This window comes from Quercus lobata, chromosome 3 (genome assembly GCF_001633185.2).
Source record: "Quercus lobata isolate SW786 chromosome 3, ValleyOak3.0 Primary Assembly, whole genome shotgun sequence".
NCBI lineage: Eukaryota > Viridiplantae > Streptophyta > Magnoliopsida > Fagales > Fagaceae > Quercus > Quercus lobata.
Genome location: NC_044906.1, coordinates 70,305,813 through 70,311,593, shown reverse-complemented (window position 1 = coordinate 70,311,593; position 5,781 = coordinate 70,305,813). Strand labels below are relative to the sequence as shown.

The window sequence follows — 5,781 nt, the reverse complement described above, 5'->3', positions numbered from 1 at the left end:
AAAATAATTTCAATGGTAGATTCAAATTAGAACTAGTAACAACTTTCCACATAAATTTGGTATAAAAGTATTGTGAAAAATGTTGTGGACGTGACATTTCTCATTGAAAAATATAATTATTGATAAATTTTATATTATTTAATGAGTACAAATAAATCTATTTTTTACCTATTATGTAACAAGGGTATAATAGTTAATTTATATAAACTTCATTTTCTATCCTCCCACTTTTCTTTTCAACCAAATAAAAGAGTTTTCCACTCTCCCACTTTTTCATCCCTTCAACCAAACATACAAGAAAAAAAACTAAATATTTTCTATTTTTCTACTTTTTCATCCCCACTAATTTTCCATCCTTCCACTTTTCCACTTCTACAAACCAAACAGACCTTAAGCAAAAAAAAAAATGAAAAATGAAAAAGAAACTTCCATTCACTTTCCCAAGAAATTACACCTTAATTCCTTTTGCTTAGTTGTTAATAATATTAGACGACTAGAGTAGACTCGGAAGTTTCCCACCCAGAATAGAGGCTCAAGAAGCATTACAAATTCTTCTCTTTCTCAGATTGTTTTGCATCAATTAAAGCTGAGAGCAGAACAAATACAAGAATGTCCAGCAGCCTCTTGAGCGTTTTCTCTGTACTTTCATTTGTTTGAATGAAAATCTAATTCATCCAAGCAAAAGATACATTGGTGTCTTTTTTTTTTTTTTTTTTTTTTTTTAAATAATTTTTTTTGGCATAGTTTGGTAGATATGGCAGATCCTGTTACAGGGGCTGTTGTGGGGGCAGCTTTTGGAGAGGGATTTGCTATTTTGCATGGAACAGTTAAGCATGTGGTAAGAGAAATCGTCATGTTCAAATCCATTCTTGGACGCTTAGAATCCACGCTAGATCGTATAGCACCACAGGCCCAAAAGATAAAAGAATTAATCCTAGCTCTTGATCGCCCAGAAAAGGAAATAAAGAACTTGATCGAAAAAATGGAGAAGGGCAACGAGCTGGTTCTCAAGTGCTCCAAAATCAAAATCAAGCGCTGGAGTTTGAACTACTGTGTCAAAGCCTATTCTTATTCGAAACAACTTAAGGAGTTGAACGATGCCATTGAAAAGTTTTGTCAGGTTGATTTGGCATTACAGATCGCAAGGACTGGGTTGGAGAATTCGGTCAAGCTGGATCGGAACACAAACATTGCACAGCAGACTTTGGCCGGTGTGAACGGTATTCGGGATCAAATGAATAATCAGAATTTGGACGTAAGGATGAGATTTGGGTTACGGACACTGTCGGTGCCTAAACCCCGGGATGATATTGTTGGGTTGGATTTGCCTTTGAAGGAGTTGAAGCAGCTACTGTCTAATAAAAAGGAGCCGCTTCTTCTATTGACTGCTCTTGGAGGTTGCGGGAAGACCACACTCGTCAAAATGCTTTTTTGGGATGAGGATATTAAAGGTACTCTTTCTCACATTAAACCTCTTGCCAAGTAAAATAATTCTACTGAATACAGAGTTCATCACTACTAACATGTCTTGCTGTGATTGAGTGGTACATAATAAAACTATAAAAGTGATGACAGTGATATAACCCATTTAAAGATTTTAACGATTGTGAAAATCTACATAATAAGAGATTATTTTAGTTAAATAATTAAATTGTGATAGTATGTGGATAGTTTTTGGTAAAAGTAAACAGTTAGGTAGTTTAAAAAACAAAATGCGTAGGGATGAATCCTAAAATGTACCATTGATTCATTATTATATGTTAAACTATAATTGGAACAAATGTGAATACTTCATTCACACATTAAGATTTCAATTGATGTAAATGAATTGAATTACATTTAGTTAAAAAAAAATGCATGTCTCTTGAGGTAAGATATGGTAGGCCATTGCTATATATTTTCATTCTTTTATTTTAGTCCTTTCAATAGTCATAGCAGTGCTTTTGGCATACTTCATCCTTTGGAACTACTTCCTTAAGAAGAGTAGTGATCAAGAAAATGTAAGGAGAAATTTTTTTTCTTATCTTCATGATTGGTAGAAATTTTCTTTTACTCACTTCTTACCCTATTCTGGGTTGGGAATTCTGTTCATTTCGCTTCACCACTTTGTATGTAGATGTATAAAGTTATTAGACATGAAATGTTCCTTTCTTGCAGCTTTCTAACTGCATTGTGTTTGGATAGGCATATATGGGGAAAATATATATTTTGTCAACGTTTCACAAGCTCCCAACCTGAAGGTCATGGTACAAAACTGTTTAAGCATAATGGTGAGGATTGTCCTGAGTTTCAAAGTGATGAAGAAGCAATTGACCAGCTAGAGCAACTGCTGAATGAAATTAGACAACCTATATTGTTGATATTGGATGATGTCTGGCCCGGATCAGAATCCCTTATTGAGAAGTTCAAGTTTAATATTCCTGATTACAAGATTGTGGTGACTTCAAGAACTGCATTTCCAAGATTTCCATATAGATATAAATTAAATCCATTAAATCGTGTAGATGCCATGAGTCTTTTTTGTAACTCAGCATCATTGCAAGACCAAGACGAGAGCTCTGACATTCCAGAAGAATATATCGAAAAGGTACTCTGTCAATCTATTTTATATATATATATATATATATTCTTGTGTTGATGGGTGCATGATAGCCTATATACCTGCCAAAATCATGTTTTCATACTTGCACATACATTTAAGCTTGTTTGTTTTGTTTCCGACAAAAAAATTGTACCCAGCACTTGAGTGAAGATAGGGGTAGAAAAAAAAAATGTCATATTTCTGAACAAAGTGTGGTTTAGACAACTAAAATCATGGCCAATATTATTACCCTTTAACCTATAGACAACAACTGATTTTATATGGTTCCTTGAATTGCAGTTTGTAAGCGGTTGTGGGGGGTTGCCAATAGCGCTTAAGGTGATTGGTGGTTCACTCCGTGGGCAACTTGCAGATGTTTGGCTCAGTAAACTAACAAAATGGTCCGAGGGTCATTCTATTTTTGACTCTGATGCAGAGGTGCTTGTTTGTCTCCAAAAAAGCCTAGAATTTTCTGCTGACAAGACCATCCTCAAAGAGTATTTCATGGACCTAGGTTCATTTCCTGAAGACCAAAGGATCTCTGCTACTGCCCTCATTGATATGTGGACAGAATTACATGAACCAAGTGAAGAAGTTGTCCATATAATTTCCAATTTGCGGGAACTCCACAATCGGAATTTGGCTAGTCTTGTAATGACAAGGTTTGAAAGTTTTTAATTTCTGAAGCGTGATTTTCTAGTAGGATATAAATTCTTCATGTAATCATTTCTAGTTGCTAGTTGTTATAGGATATAACTCTATAAACGACCTGAGGCCCAAAGTATTACGTTATGTCTTCCAGTTTGATTAACTTCTTATCACAATTGATAATATATTATTGTAGCTTCTTTGAAATGTCAGGGGCCAATGTAGAATTGTTTTATACCAATGATGCTAAGGTGATTACTACAAATATATAGAGAGAAGGAAACTTATATCAAACCAGAAACAATAAGGGGCTCCAATTGCTCTGCCCAAGAAAAGAACAGAATTCCAACTTTTAGTAGACAGAATGCCTTTTTGCTTCTTATAACCATTTGATTTCAACTGTTATGGATGGAAACTGGTTGTGTCAAATTCCCTTGGATTTGTTATCCTATCTTTATCTTTGTTTGAATATCATGGAATTCATATTTTTCTTATGTGAGGACTGTAAGAATTTGAATCTCTTCTAAGCTTATACTTTGTGCAATCACTAGGAAAGATGGAACTAAGATCGACTACTATTACAATGAAGACTTTGTCACACAACATGATGTTCTCAGAGACCTAGCTATCCATCTAAACAACCAGGAGCCAGTACTACAAAGGAAAAGACTAATTGTGGACATCAGTGGAAACAATCCACCGAAATGGTGGACGGAACAGAAGCAACCACTCATTAATGCACGCCTATTATCTATCTCAACTGGTTGGTTAATTTTCTCCCTAACAGAGATACACACACAAACTTGCACACATGCAATGTAACCTAAAATTGAGTATATTTTTACACCATATAGAATATTTTTCTTGCAGATGAATTGTTTTCGTCAAGTTGGTGCAACATTCAAGCACCCGAAGTTGAGGCTTTAGTTCTGAATTTTCAAACAAGGAATTATGCCTTGCCCGAGTTTGTGGAGAAAATGGTTAAACTCAAGGTTATAGTTGTCACTAATTATGGTTTCTTTCCTGCTGAATTAAGCAATTTTCAGCTACTCAGGTCCCTCCCCAATCTAACGAGAATTAGATTAGAGAAGGTTTCAATTCCTTCGCTATGCAAGACCCTTGTTTTATTGAGGAGTTTGAAGAAATTATCTTTATTTATGTGTAATATTGGTCAAGCTTTTGGGAATTCAACCATACAGGTTTTAGATTCATTGCCAAATCTAATGGAGATAAACATTGACTATTGCAATGATTTGGTGGAATTGCCTGGATGGTTATGTGAGGTTCTCCCCCTGAAAAAACTTAGGATCTCCAATTGTCATAAGTTGCCTTTACTGCCCGAAAGAATTGGAAACTTAACAAATTTAGAAGTGCTAAGACTTAGGTCTTGTACTGAATTGTCAAAGTTGCCAGATTCAATCAAAAGTCTCCATAAGTTGAGCATTCTTGACATATCTGACTGCCTAAGCATTTGCAAGTTGCCAAAACACATTGGTGAGTTGCATAGTTTAACAGAGTTCCACATGAAAGAGTGCTTGAGGTTGCGGAATCAATTGCCACCATCAATTATGGAGCTTCAGCAGTTGAAGCTTGTGGTATGTGACGAAGAGAGGGCCAAGTTATGGGAGCCTTTCAAGGAATTCCTCTCAATTTTAAAGGTAAAAGTGGCTAAGAAAGATATCAACTTGAATTGGCTTCCCAAATACTGATTGTGGAGGCCAGTTTCTTCTTGAAAAATTTTGTAGGTTTATGATTTGATATTGTTCTCTTCCGTTCTTTGTTCTTTTGTCCTTTTTTTTCTTTTGTAAAGATCATGAAATAAGTGGCTTAGTACACTCAAAAAAGGAAATGTTTTTTAGGAGTTGCAGTTGTAGATATATTATATGTACCCCTTAAAAGTATTGGGAAATTTAATGCTGAGGGATGTGAATGCATAGTTTTCATTATGTATGGTTACGTGGAAAAAGAACTTGTAAAATTCATTTAGTAAAGCCTTTTTCCTTGGAGAACTTGAACATACACTTTGTTAGCTCATTTTCTAATTTAGGGTATGTTGGTTGAGATGATGAAAAATTGAGATGATAGAAAACAGAGAGGAGATGAAAAAGTAGGAGGATAGAAAAGTATTTAGTTTCTCTTATTTGTGTTTGGTCAGAAGGGTAGAAAAGTGGAGAAATGGAAAACTTTTTTATTTAGTTGAAAATAAAGTTTGTATAAATTTACCATCATATCCCTATTAAATAAAACAAAAAGTAACACATTATACTTTAAAAAAAATTATGTTTAGATGGACACTTCATTAAAGTAAATAAAAATAAATAAATAAAAGCCAACACGATAACAGAGAAAGAAAAATTCAAAGGAAAAAAAAAAAAAAAAAGCGCCAACATGTTGGAGCTGGAATTCAATGCGAGGGGTATTTTTGGAAGCTCATTCCATGAGTTTCTCTCACTGAGTTTTCTCCCCATCATTTTGGGGAGAACTTTTTGTTGGGCCAGGGAGAAAACACCCACGCCTTACCATTTATTTTTCTTCCTCCCTACCCAATCAAA

At 34.8% G+C, this 5,781-nt stretch overlaps 1 pseudogene across 1 annotated transcript; it reads left to right on the top strand.

The window, feature by feature from the left end:
• The first annotated feature begins 728 nt into the window (after positions 1 to 728).
• On the top strand, positions 729 to 5,220 carry LOC115979302 (annotated as a pseudogene). The gene is made up of 5 exons (XR_004089021.1): positions 729 to 1,451; positions 2,185 to 2,587; positions 2,882 to 3,243; positions 3,781 to 3,992; positions 4,100 to 5,220. The product of XR_004089021.1 is annotated as a probable disease resistance protein At5g66900 (transcript).
• The last annotated feature ends 561 nt before the right edge of the window (positions 5,221 to 5,781 follow it).